Source organism: Rhinolophus sinicus, chromosome 15 (assembly GCF_057876585.1).
Source record: "Rhinolophus sinicus isolate RSI-liver-muscle chromosome 15, RSI-T2T, whole genome shotgun sequence".
NCBI lineage: Eukaryota > Metazoa > Chordata > Mammalia > Chiroptera > Rhinolophidae > Rhinolophus > Rhinolophus sinicus.
In genome coordinates this window covers 110812841-110828306 of record NC_142515.1, presented here as the reverse complement: position 1 = coordinate 110828306, position 15466 = coordinate 110812841, and the positions used below count along the sequence as shown (strand labels likewise).

The following is a 15466-nucleotide window of genomic DNA, read 5'->3' as shown; positions in this document are numbered from 1 at the left end:
CATGCCACTTCAGAGCTGCAGGAGGCCAGTTAAGAAAACAGAACCAAAGCTTTAAAAAAACGAAACAAAACAAAAAAAACAACAACTCTCTCTGTGCTGATACCCAGGCGGTGCTCAGCATTTTCTCAGTGAATGAGCTTTGCATAATGAGCTCAGCATGATGCTCGCCTAGGATCTGAGTTGCTCAAATTCAAAACTTGCTAGCCTAGTAGCCAATAAAAAAACAAACAAAAAGAGGAAAAAAAATAATAATAACGAAACCCAAAGTCTTCTTGAAGGATGAGCTGAAAAATTACACTCGGCTTTTTTAAATGTTCCAATTGCCAGACAAGTGAGAGGAGGAAAGAGATTCTCTTGTTAAGAATGAAAAAGGGAGGGGGGAAATCCACCTCTCTTTTCAGGTGTTGAAGGAGAAAAGCAATGAATAGGAAAGTGAAATGGTTTTCTGCTTTTGGGGAAAGAATAGTTCTAACCTTCAAGTAACTGCAGAGGTTGTTGGAGCTTATACAAGGAAACTCTTCAGAAAGACTGGGGCATGAATCATGGGTCGTTTTATCTCCACTTTAAAGCACTCGAACATTCAAATTCCCTAAAGAAAAGAGAGCGGGTGGTGCAAACGATCCAATCTAATGGATTTATTAATATCCCCGGCACCAGCCCAGGAGGTGCCTTTGTCTCTGTTGGTGACACCAGCAATGTTTTTTCCTGAGTTTGACTCACAGTTTCCCCAGTCAGTCGTGGGGTGGAGGTCACTGGAGCGGGAAAGTATGAGCCACTCAGGGTGTGCTTTTTATTTTTAATGTATTAGTGAGAGGTCGGCAGGACCTGGTTACAGGAAGTTATGTGCTGGAACAGGGCTGCTGGACGCCGGGCATTTGGCGAATGTCTAAAGAATGTTCTGTTAGCAATATGAAGGCTCCAGATGGCAACTGGGAAGGAGCAATCCAGCTAAGTGCATTTCAAAGGGCCGTGTGCAGGTTGCCCTGGGCAGTACCAAGCCCTTCCAGGTCAGTGAGGAAATAGGAATGGGAGGGAAGGAGCTGACTGGCCTTCCCCAGTGATTGATGAAGGATTACGGGGCAGACGTTTTATGACAGGAATTTATGTTCTCTGGGAAAGGGCTGATGCATTTCCTTTTCAAGCAACATCCATCAGGGCCTGACGTTTATTTGACATTCTCTCATCAGATATTCATGAACACACACCGGAGCTGAGCGTTGTACTGGAATGGCATGGTGAATATGATGGACGAGACTCCTTCCCTCGGGAAGCTTGCAGGTTCTGGGACAGTATCCATGGGAAAGGGACAATTAGCATGTGGCGAGGACTACAAAGAGGGTGAGTATAGATGCCTAGGACACACAGGAGGGGCATTTGGGGGTCAGAAAAGGTAGCTTGGAAGAAGAGGCAATTGGCTCTAGCAAAATGTGAAATAGTAGATATATTATATACATTGGTCTCTGTCCCCAGTTCCTGGCACAGAGCTCCTAAAACTCGTGTGATTTCCCAAGCGAAGAGCATCTTTTGTTCTAATATTTGCTCTTTGACTCTGGTTCTTGACCTCCTTGGAATTTCCTGGGTGATACTGTCTTGTTCTAATGAGGTGACTCCTGGTTGGCTCCTGGCTAGGGACTGGTCACCAGAAAGATCACGCCAGGATTAGAAGCTTGGCATTTTCAGCCCTCCCCCATTCTCCAAGAAAGGGAGAGGGTCTGGAAATTGAGTTAATGAGCAACCAAGCCTATGTGGTGGAACCTCTATGAATCCCCAAAAGTATGGGGTTCAGATAGCTCATGGGTCGGTGACCACATCTACGTGCCCGGAGGGTGACGTACCCCAGCTCCACAGGGACAGAAGCTCCTGTACTTGGGACCTTCCTGGGGTTCTATGTATCTCGTCATCTGGCTATTCATCTGTATCCTTTACCATAGCCTTCATTACATAATAAACTGGCAAACCTAAGTTAAGTGTTTCTCTCAGTTCAGTGAGCTGTTCTAGCAAATAATCGAATCTATGGGGGGGGGGGGGGTAGGTCATGGGAACCTCTGATTTGTAGCCAAGTCAGACCGAAGTTGTGGGTAACCTGGGAACCTACTACTTGCAATTGGCATCTGAAGGGGGGGGGGGGGGCAGTCCCATGGGATTGAGCTCTTAAACTGTGGGCTCTTTGCTATTCCGGTTAGTGTCAGAATTAGGTTGAATTGCTGGTGTCGCACAGAATTGCTTGGTGTGAGGGAAAAAACCCTACACATCTGGTGTTGGAAATGCCACGAGTGTGGTAGTAGTGTAAGAGTAGTGAAAGTGAAACAGCAAGAGAAGTGTAGTTTTTTCCTTTGCACAAAACAAAGAAGGAAGTGGCCCAGGTGGAGAAAGCAGGGGGATGCAAGTACCAGCAAACGCCCCTTCATTCCCTTGCCAAGCTTTTATCTTTCTTCTCTCTCATCGCATTCCTTATGCAGCCCTGCCCATCTCTGCCCATAACTCACCCCATCGACATAAGGATTCCTAATCCAGCAGTTCCAGCTGTTGGCAGCCCAGAGCCAACCTGATGCCCCCTCCCACCCCACATCTGACACCAGCCCCAGCTCAGTCCTGGATGTGGCTCTGGCTTTTTGATCTCCAGGCTCAGCTATCATTCAAAGCATTCTCCCTCTCCCCTCCCTTTCCCTCCTCTTTCTCCCTCCCCCACTCAATGAAAAAGATGGAGAAGAATGTGAGGGACAATTAAGTAGAAAGAGAGTAGATAAACTGGAATCCATGAATAATTTATACTAGTAACAAAAACAAAAACAAAAAATCCTTCAACTAAAATGAGTCCCTCACAGAGAAACTGGAACGCAATTCCACCTCGTCTTCCCCCACCTCCAACTCCAGTGAGTGAGACCATGGAGCTGATAAAAAAGGAGAGAATTCAATCTGACAACTAATTTTTCTACATACTGTCAAATGTCCCTTTTGAATGACTTTTCATTAGATTGTCCAAATATTTTCATTTTCCATTACAGATCCTTGGATACATGTGATATTTTCAACAGAACCCTAGCAGACCTTTGTAATGGTTTTATGCCTTTATATCTTTTCACTCCCACAGTGCCTAACCTACTCAATAAATTAATTTTGAGTGAATGAATGACTTCAATTGTCCTTGGGTTAAGTGTGAAGTTGTTCAAAGGCAAAACCCAAAAAGAAACGCTCCCTCATCGAGGTAAGGCTAATTTACTTTGTAGAAACCACAAATGGTCCCCATTACTCAGGAGAGGGAAGAAGGGTGATTTTTAACTTTCCTAACTGGCAGCTAATCAGATCAATACCAGCTGCTCACTATGAACAGAATGCATCCAAACAATATCAGTAAAGCAAACTCTGCACAAAGGTATTTCATCTGTTTCAACTTTCCAAGGTCTTGTTTACATCAGAAATAGAACTGTTGGAGAGCAGAAGAGAAACACTACTTTCTGGAGCAAATGTCTGAGCTAATAATGTAGAACCTTCCCGAAGCTCACTCTTGGGACTTCGCTCTCTCCCTCTGCCTCCTGTCTAACAAGCCCATCACTTCGCACAGATTTGTAAATCAATCCATTGGGTCCTCCCTATAGCCCAATTTGCCATAATGTGTATTTAATGGAATTTGGATCTGGGACCCCATCCAAAATCATTACCAGAAGAACCAGAATAATCCCATTGGGACATTTATACCTGTGGTACAAGCCCATGACAAGTGCCCCAAGACTTTCGGTATTTTATATTTGAGGCTTCAGGGTCCTTTTGGTTTGGGTTGGGGGTAGAGGGATATGCTTGCTTGGTTGCTTGTTTTATCCTTCCATAAACTCATCTGTGATGAGACCCTTAGGAATCCCCAGATTCATAATCTTTCCTCAGACACCCCATAAATACACAACAAAGCAGGCCTGCCACGTGGATGCCGGGTGGCAGGGTAGGCTGCTCGCTCAGCCACACAGTGCCTCAGGGACATCAGGCTTCACACCTCAGCAAAATGGCATACCCTACGTGCAGTGGACTTTGAATTGGAAAACAAAACAACCAACCCTGAAAGTGAGAATGTTGGTCTGTGGATACCAAGACTCTTCCATAAAGTAACCTCATAGATTTAGGTGCTTCGCAGTTTAAAACAACTTCCCATCATTTTCCCTGGTGATAATGTGACAAAGATGGGGAAGCACAGCCTGACACGTCTGAAAGGAGCAAAAGTCTTTCTCTGCAGGAGCAGTTCCCGAAAAAGACCACACGATCAGGGAGGAACAGACCAGGTGTATTCTCTCGTTTTCTAAATTTTCTGGGGGAAAAGTAAAGCTATGTGTTGAAGGGTACACAATGGAAGTAGCACTCACAGGAAGTGCCTCTTACCTTTTCTGGAAACAGAGCTGGGCTGCCCGATCCCGTCTGCTCCCTGGATGCTCGGCACTGGCTCCTGTAAACAGTGAGCAGGTAGGAGGTGCTTTCTGGCCAGAGGCAGCAGCTGGATACAGAATGTGAAGAGAGCAGCACTGGGGAGCAACTCTGGCGTTTCACCTCACGGTCCCTTCTTCTCCCAGGAATGCTCACTGCTGATAAGTATCATCTGATCCTGTAAATTAGGTGAGAATTAGGGAGTGTGGAAGGGAGGAAGAAATGTGGCTCTTTTTGAGCTTGTCATCAATGTCCCACCACACACGCGCCTCAAGAAGGTTGTTTCCTCCTGGCTCTGAGGCGTTCTCACTAACATGGCTAGTTAGCGTCTCACCAGACACCAGCCTTCCACAAAGGGACCTTTGCATCTCACCAGGATAGGGCTCAGGCCACGTAACGTGTGCCACCATAGGCCTGCCCTTGGGACCCCTGCACCAAGGCGAACAACTTCCGGCAGGAGGTCACCTGGCCCTCCTTCTCTGACACCAGGGCCACAGGAGAGGGCCACACGTGTCCTCTGTACTGCTTCCTCCTTAGTTCATCAAGCAGCCCTTCTCCCAAACATCGCCTGCAGCAAAAACAGTGTCTCCCCAGCTCCGAACAGGGGAACAAGCTATTCACCTGTCACCAAGGACCCAGTGGCCCCTGGGCCTAGCTGGCGAGGTTCTGGAGTAGAAATTAGCCTGGTAGCATCTCTCCTCACCACCCCACACCCAGAGCCTGAGTCTATTTGCAGAGGCAGCACATGCTCTTTCTGGACCGTCGCTGATCTCGGTCTCAAATCCAGCTCCTTCAGCCTCCACCCTGTTGCCGTCCCAGTTTCCCTGAGACCGTTTTCTCCCTGTCTTTCAGAGTGAGATACAGCCACCTAATGGGCCTCTGTTCCCCTGGCCACGTGAAAGTGGAGTTCCCACTGGCTGTCACCCCTTGAATGTGCCCAGGGCGCTCTGTGCTTGTGCTGGGGACGGGGGCTGAGAGCGCTTTTGAGACTATTTTTTTCTCACCTTCATGTGCCAGTTTCTGGGAGCTGGCTGTGCACAGCTCACATCACACAGTGCTGTGACCTAGCATGAGATCCAGTGCATTGGGGGAAGAAAAATAAAGAAATAGGGAGGTAAAACGAAACTAAGCGAAGAAAAAAGAAAACATTAAAATATGGAACCACATGTGAATGTATGTATATACTATGTACGCATACAAATGAATCACTAAATGTGAAGGCAAAAGGCAAGGGGTCTATTTGGCAGATCCATTCGTTTTATCAACCATATATTTGAGCCTTAAAATGTGCCAGATCCCACTCTGATTGTCCCTGTGACAAAGGGTGTCAGACTTTGCAGGCATCTGTGAGATTCTCCCGTGACTGGCTCACACTGCTGCCACCTTCTTCTGCCCTAAGACCATCAGAGGAGGAAGTCCACTGGAATCCCCATGTGGAGGCTCAGTGTCTTTTCCAAAGGCCACGGTGGTCACGACTGGACAGTAGAGGGACCTGTGCCAGGCCCGAGGCTGGGGACAAGTCGTGAGAGCTTCCTTAGCCCCCTCTGCCTCTAGGTCACCTGCTCAGTTCAGTTCCCTCCATGTGTTTCATCAAGTCCCCTCAGATCAACAAGGCCAGAGACAGAGAATATGCTCCAAGCTGGAGCCTGTACACAAAGGGTAATTTACAACAGTACTGTGAAGACAGTTGAGATGGTGAGAGATCCTATGCAGATGAAAAGTGAAAGGATTTCATAATTCAATATTTTCTGATATGTCAAGGTATTTTAATAGGGCTGTCTGTGCTGTTAACATTGGAAAAATATTAACATTATAGAGATATAATTTTATAGATATGTGAAGAGTAGGTATAAAATAACCATTAATCATCATTTCCTTTATTAACTAAAATAAGGGTATGTGTGTACAGTGTATTTATATTCAGCTTTCATGGATGTACCTGTCTTTTTTAACTCCAGACAGATCTCAGAGGATCTCCCTGTAGGATGGCGTGTGTCAGGCGAAGACACTCTTAATAAAGAGGGTTGATGATGAGGATGAGGATGGTGACAGAAATGGTGATGATAGTGATGGTGGTGATGATGTGATAGAAACATGGAAGTAAGCAAGGCAAATCTGTTACAACAATTGGTTATTTTAATATATTTAAACAATATCTTATAGTTTTAAGCCCCTAAGAAAAGCCTAAATTCCACCAGCTTCCCTCAGTTCTTCCAGGTTTTTCTCTCTGTTACACCAAAAGGATAACCCATCTCTCAAAGATCAAATTTTAAAGGTAAATTAGTTTATATCTCCAGATGCCAGGGTCATTTCAAGATTTAAACTAAGACTCACTCAGATCCACGCACAGAAAATCACCCCTTCTTCTTTGAGGCTTCTCCAAGGAAATCAACTTCTAACTTATTTATAAGCCTCCTATGTACTTGTTAAAGATGCTCTACTAATAATCTTGGCATTTGTCCTTTCTTCTGCCCCCACAAGAGTTAAGTCACCAAGACCCAAAGCAAACCAAGTAAATGCAAAAGGGAGAGGGGTAAGCAAAGCTAGAAGGAGCGTCTGGGAGTTATGCCTTTGTTCCTCTGCACGACACTCCATTCATTCCTCATTCATGTAATAGGTGTTTACTCCTAGCACTGTGGGCTGGGCCCTGAGGGAAAGTGGAAAACCAAAGATTCCCATCTTTCTCTGAAGGATCTTACACTCTAGAAGTTATAATAAAGAGAATATTCTGATTTGAAAGAACAGCCATGGCAGGAAGGGCTCTACGTCCCAGAAATATGGGAAGGAAAGACGAAGCCGTTTTTGAAATATGACTTTCTCAATGCCCCACAGCAATCCTTTTAAGATCTCCCTTAAGGACTACAGAACTTCCTAACAACTAACATTCTAAAAGGATATTGCTCACTTTGGTCCATGGAGTAATGGCATTATAATCACCAAGAGCCTGTTACAAAGCAGGTGCTACCACCCCATTGCAGGTCTACTGAATCAGATGTTTTTTTTGCAGGCAGGGGGAGGAGGGTATTGGGATCAGGGAACTTGCTTTATGATCATATCCCATAGTGATTCTGATGCCTACACAATCACTAATCAAGATACAAGGGACTGAAAAATAGACACTAGGATGGGTGCTTTATGACCACGGTATAAAAATTAAGCTGCCTAGGAAGTTAAATGGAGATTGTCTCTGAAGAGCAGAACATCTGAGAAACGCTCTGAGACCTGGTTCCGACAAGCTAACCAGTACTCACCATTTCCCTTCCTTCCCTCTAGGACTCAAATCTTTCATCTATAAACTGAAGGGCATGGTCTAGATCCATACTGTCCGATACAGTAGCCACTAGCCATACGAGAATACTGGGCCCTTGAAATGTGGCTACTCTGAATTGAGGTGTGCTGCACGTATGAAACACACACTGAGTTTGAAAGACTTCGTGTGAACTAAAAAAGGTAAGATGTCCTAACATTTGTTTATGTTGACTACATGTTGAAAGCATAGTATTTTTAATATACTGGGTTAAATACAATGAAGTTAAATTAAAATTGATTTTACCCATTTCTTTGACTTTTTTAATGTGGCTACTAGAAATTTTAAATTACATATGTGACTTGTATGTATGGCTTGTTGGCTATTTCGACATGGTACATGACATGATGTTGGACAGTGCCCGTTTAGGTGATGTCTAATCCAGCATTGACATTCTGTGCAATTTGTACATGGATTAATGGAGAACTGACAGGAAGTACCACTTGAATTGGTCCTGGGTGAATGCTTCAGTCTTCACCTGCCAGAAATCGGCCAACTCCTAGCAAGAAGCTCTGCTCACTGACAGAAGGAAGCTGCAGAGAGAGGAGATAACCTCTGAAGAGCTGGGTCATATAGCACAACCTCAAACACCTATAATATATTTGGGCAGAGGTTAGCCATTTTTTTATCTGCGTTGTCATTTACCATCCCTGGGGCTTTTGTTAGATTTCCTCCGATCTCTGGCTAGCAACTTGACATTCCTGGAATGATACTTTTGAAGTGAGTTTTCTTTATTTTTTTCTGGGCAGACTTTGTCTTGGAGACCATATTTAACTACAATATATTTTGGAGACCTTCTTTTCACTTGCCAGTAATGAAACTATGTTTTACCTTCCTCTCTTCCATAGGAAGAAAAACAATTAAAAAAATTTTTTTCAGCTCTATCTTTGCTAATTGTACTGTGTTAAAGATGCCTAAAACAAAAAGGTTTCTAGAAAGTTCTCAGACATTCCTAAGTCCCCATGATTTTGCCTTTCATTTCCAATACTGATTCTTGTCAGGGCTTCCCTCATTCATCTTAGCATTTCTCCCCCTCCTTCCAGTCCCTCGGTCTCCCTCTCAGTTTCCTTTGCAGGCTTCTCCGCATCGCCCCAACATCCTCCTGTTGGAATGCCTTAGCCTCCGGACAGGCCTTTCCTCTTCTGCGTCTGTCTTCACCCCCCAGGTTCTCATGCAGTCCTGAGGGCTTACGGCACATCTGTGTATCAACGACACCAAACTCTCATCTCCAGCTCGCACCTCTCCCCTCAGCTCCACACTTTATCTCCCACCAGCGTCACTCGCATGCCTAATGAGCACCTCTAAGGGAACAGTCCAAGCGAAACTCCTGGTCTTCCCCACTGATCGGCTCATGCCAGAGTCTTCCTCTATCATCAGTGGTAACTCCATTCTTCCAGTTGTTCAGGCCAGAACTCGTAGAGTCACCTTTAATTCCTTTCTCTCACATATCCTCTATCCCATCCATTAGCAAAGCATGTTGGGTGTCCCTCCAAATATGTTAAGAACCTCACTGTTTCCCCCCTGCCTCTACTGTTACATCCTCGTGCAAGATGCCATCATCTCTTATCTGGAGGCAGAAGCCTCCTGACTGGTCTCCTGCTTTCATCCTTGCCCCCTTACAAACACAGCAGCCAGAGTGAGTCTTTTAAAACGTCTATGAGACCAAGCCACTCCTCTACTCACTCAGTAACACCTAATAGTGACCTCAGATGCCCTCCACAATCTGGATTTTGGCTTGCCATTGTTACCTTCACAGAGCATGTAGCAAAATTTGACACAGTAAATATTTCCTTTATGGGGCGGCCAGATGGCTCAGTTGGTTAGAGCGTGAGCGCTGAACAACCAGGGCTGCCGGTTCGATTCCCACATGGGCCCTCCGCAACTAAATTGAAGACAACGAGCTGCCAGAGGTGCGGATGGATGGCTCAGTTGGTTAGAACGCGAGCTCTTAACACGTAGCTTACGGTGGGATTTAAATCCCTCATACCCCTCTGTTCCGGCAGGTTTTTAAAAGAAACTACTTTAAAATGCACTCTTCTCTTTAAAGCGTAAATGCTTCTATGTCATTTATTATTTTTCTATGGAATTTTTTAGGATTTACTCACCTATGATGTTAGTAATCCCTCCTGGAGTGATACTGCAGAAAGCAGCTTCCTTTGTGCAATGGGACATGGCAAAAATTGCATATGTACCGAGTTTCACTTCTCACTTTTTTTGATGCGCACACTTTACACACCTGTGTGTGATATTTTTTCTTTCCTCTTCCCACTGTGGGCTCCAGATGATGCGTGGCCAAATCTCCCGAGAGCCTGGCCGGATTGTCTTCCTTGGGGGCCCGCTGCAGAGGCACTTTCACAGCTGGTTCCCTGTCGCCACTCGTCTCACCTCCCTGTCTTGGCCTCTCACTGCTCTCTGCCCAATCTTTTGAAAGTCTCGTTATCCGTCCTTTACGCATGGCTCAGAAAAAAACGAAGATTCTCGTGATCCGTACGCAACGTGTTAACAAGGTTGCTGGTTCAATTCCCTCTATGGATGGTGGGCTGCGCCCCCTACAACTAAAGATTGAAAACGGCAACTGGACTTGAAGCTGAGCTGCGCCCTCCACAACTAGATTGAAGGACAACGACTTGGAGCTGATGGGCCCTGGAGAAACACACTCTTCCCCAACATATATATAAATATACATATTTCCTTTATTGTCTGTTTCTTTCCACTAGACTATAAGTATCTTCAAGGCAGGGACTTTGTTTTGTTTAGGCTGAATTCTCAACAGATAAGACAGTGTAAGTAGCTTTGAGTAAATTAATGAATGAGTTGAAGATGTTCCATAAGGTGAGTCAAAGATGAGTGAACGATGAAAGCACGTGGTGCGTGCATGCTTAGAGTTGTATTTACAGCCTTGGGGACCCAGAAGCCTCCTTGCTGGGGCTAAGGTGGCGGGAAGGGGGCACTGATGAGGTATAGAGTGATCATTCCCTCTCCTTTTCTCTCGTCTAGTCCTGTATCCATGCCACTGGCTGCACTGATGGGGGCTTGCACTGTGCTACGTACAGGGCACACACTCACGGCGTTCCATGAGCTACTGTTTACCTAGCAGACATGCAAACACGTGACCTCAGAGAGGAAGTAAGTGGTGATGTAGAACTGAGTCTGAGGTGTGGTGAGGTTCACACAGGGAAGCCATGGGAGGAAGGCTTCTCCAGGGGGAGGCAACTGAATCAAGTCTTAGAGCATAAAGAGGAATTCTTCATATGGACAAGGACAGAAGCATTCCAGAAAAGAGCATTCTGGGAAGCAGGAACAAAAGCCAGGAGACAGCGTGGCACTTAGAGGAACTACACGCTGTTGGGCATGTCCACCGTCCAGACCAAATATCAGAGAATCATGAGACAGAAAGCAAGAGAGGTCAGCAAACATCGTGAAGGGCTTGTTGGCACTTCATTCTCCAAACAATGTGAAGGCTTGTTAAGCAGCAGATTAACACAATGAGACAAGAAAACAGTAAAACAAGAAAGCCTGGTGAGTGCAAAATTTGAGCTGCTCATTGAGTTCTATGGACATAGAGTTTAGAGGATTGGGGCAGGAAGGAAGATGGAAGTGAGAAAGTGTCCCCAAGGAGAGGACACTAAAAACAAGGCTGAGTAAGCCACGCAGGCAGGAAGGGCAAGGGCTTTCCCCCGAGAGGAACAGGAGGCTTCAAAGCCAGCGCGTGACAGAGTGTGGGGCACAGCTGAACGCCCACACTAATACTCCTTCTTTTAAAACCTAAAAGGGTCGCCCAAATCCTTTTCTACTCCACATATTGCTTAATCCTTCTTCTCCTTGATCTTCATCATAAAACCAAAGAATCATAATACTAAAGAGCTGGAGGGCATCTTGGAGCACATCTAACCAGTGCCTCTCAACCCTCCCCACTCAAGAACCCTGAATAATAAAGAAAGAATATGAGCCACTTTTTTGACATGCCTATTATATCATTTTTAAAAAGTATAAATGTTGCATTCAGAGCCAAATACAAATGTCTGCATTTGTTTTAACATAAAAGCAACATTTTTCCTCAAAAATCTTCCAGTAAGGTTGATCCTCCACAGGAAGTTACATCATCTTTATTCACAGACACCTTCCTAAACGTACCGCCAGGTGTGTGGACACCCTTGGAAAATCCCTCATTTACAGATGAGGACACAGGGGCCAACAGAGAGGTTATGCCACCTGGCTGAGGTCACACAGCAGATTAGGTGCAGAGTGAAAACTGGAACCAGCACCAGAGCTTTCCTTGGACCCTCTTTTCTCAGAGGTCCCTGCATATGACACTATGACCACCTGTTCCTTCCTATCACCTTCCTTCCTCTTCCTCATTTCACCAACTGACTTCCTCCTTTATTCTATCTTGCCAGCCCCACCCATGCACCTGCTCCTAATCCCATTAGGTCTCCAGAGGGCACAGAGGCAGAAGAGAGAGAGGAGAGAGAGCGCCCAGCAAAGAGAGGTCACAGAAAACAATGCACTGAGCAGCCCTGGCCTGATCCTTAACTGCTACAGCTTCTCATTCCTCCAGGATCAAAGGTTTATGAGGGCTTTTTTAGCTGGTCTTGATTAGTTATACCATTGCTTCGTAGAGGCACTTAGAACATATTTCTGAGCACTGGCTTAGAGCACAGCAGGGGAAATGGACAGTTCCCCTGCCTGTCCCAGAAAGCCTCACGCTGACCATTTTCACCTGTGCTGAAGGTTTTATGATCATCTCCAGTAGAGTCCCTTAAGTGGATGGTGCCCAGACTTCCCTCCCATAAAGGTGAAGAGTTGCCATTTCCAAAAAGCTAAAGTCACTCTGCAGTCCCCTGAGCCAGCCAGTATAGGAGAAAAAATTAGGAAACCTCTAGGTTTCTCTTCAAAACTCAAACCTGGTCTGGTCACTGCCTCTGCCTTAGTCATGTCAACATATCTCATTGTTCCCAAAACAAGGCCATCTCCCTGATGTGGCCTCTCAGGGCCCAAGTCTGTCCCCTCCTTATTATTCGAGATCTACCTGCACCCCTCTCTCCACGCAGGCCCTTTGCTCGCCCTTCTCCCTGCCGCAGGGCTCGGTACCTGCCCTGTCCTCAGCCCAAGAGGCTCTTTCGTGCCCTCTGCCCAGTTTACTCATCATCCTACAGCTCTCAGCTCGAAGCTTCCATCCAGAGAAGCCTTCTCTGACCTGCCAACAGTCACACCTCCCATTAGAGGATCTCAGAGCACCAGGAGCCTTTCTTCACGGCACTGATCACAATCGCAAATGTACAATGATGCCAGCAAAAGTATAATCAAGAACAGCCAAGTATGATTGATTCCTTGATTAATATTAGTTCTCCCACCATAATGTATGATCCACAAGGGTGAAGTCCACGTAAGGATTTGCTCATTTGCAGATCCGAATCGCCTCACATTATGCCTACCACATAGTAGATACTGTAAAAATCTGTTTAAATGACAAATTAAATAATGAACAAATAAACGAATAGATTGGTAAGTTACAAAAAAATTAACTGGGGAATGAATCAATGCCTAAAATTGTTTATGAAGGTCTTGGGGACCCAGAATTTCATCCTTGGACCTACCTGTCTATGAGGGAGCATTTGTTGTAGTTAGCGACGCTGTCTCTCGTTGTTTCCCGCCATCTGTAGGAGTCTTTTATGTGTCTGTTACAGGGAGTGCTCTACTAAAAACGCTCTTGGCTACCCTCTTTCCCCCATTAAAACCCTCTATTCCAGTCACCAGCAAATCCTGCCAACTCTATTCCAAGGCATAACAAATTCCATCAGACACATGAAAACCGAGAGACTTTATATCACCAACAGCTTCTGAAGAAAGAATCTTGAAAAGATTTAATTTTGGAAGAAAGAACATTATCTCTGTGGGAAAATCTAAGATGCAAGAAGAAATGTAAGCCAAGAATCGGCAAACATGCAAGTGAAACTCAATGAATAGATACTGCACAGAACTACGTTAATACTGCATACTTTAGGGATTTAAAAAAGCAGCCATCAATAATGTGTAAGATCTGAGGCAGTGGTCAGATTTACGTGTGCTGAAAGTTTAAGAGAAGAGTAGGAGATATGAAGAAACTTGAGGCTTTGTTAAGAACAATTAAACATTTAAAGTTATCCAATAAAATAATGAAAACAGACTTAATAATTTTCAAAAAGTAATTGGGAAAATGCTTCGTAAAAAACTGTCAATCAAAAAACGGCACAAAATATATTTGAGGCACAAAAAGATATTCAAAAAATTCAAAGCAATAGTAAAAGATAGTCAAAATAAGTTTAAATATATAAATAATCACAATAAATGTAAATGGGTTAAAGTTGCCAATTAAAGATAAAGATTGTCAAATTATTTTTTAATACCAACTGGATACTATTCATAAGGAAGGGAAAGAATGAAAGTAACCAATTACAAAGAAATATTATACAAATATTAACCAAAAGAAATCATATATAGTTACATTAATGTGGATAAAACAGACTTTTAAGTCTTTTAAATATTATGAAGCCACTTCACAATGATAAAATATTATATTCACTAGGAAAAATAATTGTAATCTTGTATGAACTAATAGCATACCATTAAATATACAAACTATATTTGATAGAATTGCAAGGCATTAATTGACAAATTCATAAACACAGTGGGAGATTTTAGCATACCTCTTTCTGAAACTGATGTATCAAGCAGACAAAAAAATTAATAAAATTTGAAAACATAATTAACAGCTTGATTTAATAGACATATAAAGCCCTTGTTAAAAGCCAGAAAACACATGCATGAAATTTATTTTAGAACATGTGTTAAATGGTACATGTGTAAAATTGACCTCATAACAGAGTTAAATAAACAAGTCTCAACATATTTCAAAGAATCTATATATTTACAGACCATATTTTACAACTAAATGCAATTAGCTTAAACATAAATAAAAAATAAAAACTTTAAAGCATTCATTTTATAATAAAAAATGTATCTCTAGATTATTAGTGTGTCAAAAATGAAATTATCATGAAACTCTAATAAAATCATCATGAACCATAACAATAATACTACATGTTAAAACTTATAGAATGTGGACAGTGGTACTCAGAGGGAATTTTGTAGCCTCAGGGCTCAATGAAGCTCTCCTTCATTTCTCTAATTATGCAGCTCATTGATTTATATATTCATTCAATAAATGCTTCATCTGGCATAGTGGATGTCATATGGATGGAGGCTGCAGAGCCCTCGTCTCCTGTTAACAGCTGCAGTTGCTAACAGCTCCAAAATGAAAACCGTGAGCTGCCTGGTCTGTTCTCCAATTGCTGATATAATCTGTTAGAGCTGCCGGGAACATAGATTCTCTTGCGATCAGGACATCACAGGCTATCAATTTCCCTTGACTATTCTGCTAATGGTCAGAGGCTTTGAGAGTAGCCTCATGCTCAGAAGGACAATAGATAGTGGAATTCTTCACACCGAACGGTGATACAGAGTATCTGTGAATATTTTCTTGTCTTCTTGACTTGTACCTCATCTACTGTATTTCCCATTCTCTCTTTTAACAGGAAAGGTTTCCTCCATATTCTCTCCACTCTAAAGTGAAAAGTCTCATGGGACTAAAGGATAGATATTTCTTTTCGCCTAGAAGCTATTTCAAAGACTGTGTGGGAGACATAAGAAGAAAACAAAAACATCTACAGGTTTCCCAGCAGCAAATTTCAAGTGGAAACAAAAGGACAATAG

General features: G+C 43.8%; 1 long non-coding RNA gene across 1 annotated transcript; it reads left to right on the top strand.

Annotated features, from left to right (window-relative positions):
* Positions 1-773: 773 nt before the first annotated feature.
* On the top strand, positions 774-8513 carry LOC109442517 (uncharacterized). Its single transcript, XR_012498317.1, has 4 exons — positions 774-1007; positions 1188-1338; positions 7681-7857; positions 8073-8513. It is a non-coding gene; the product is annotated as an uncharacterized LOC109442517 (long non-coding RNA).
* The last annotated feature ends 6953 nt before the right edge of the window (positions 8514-15466 follow it).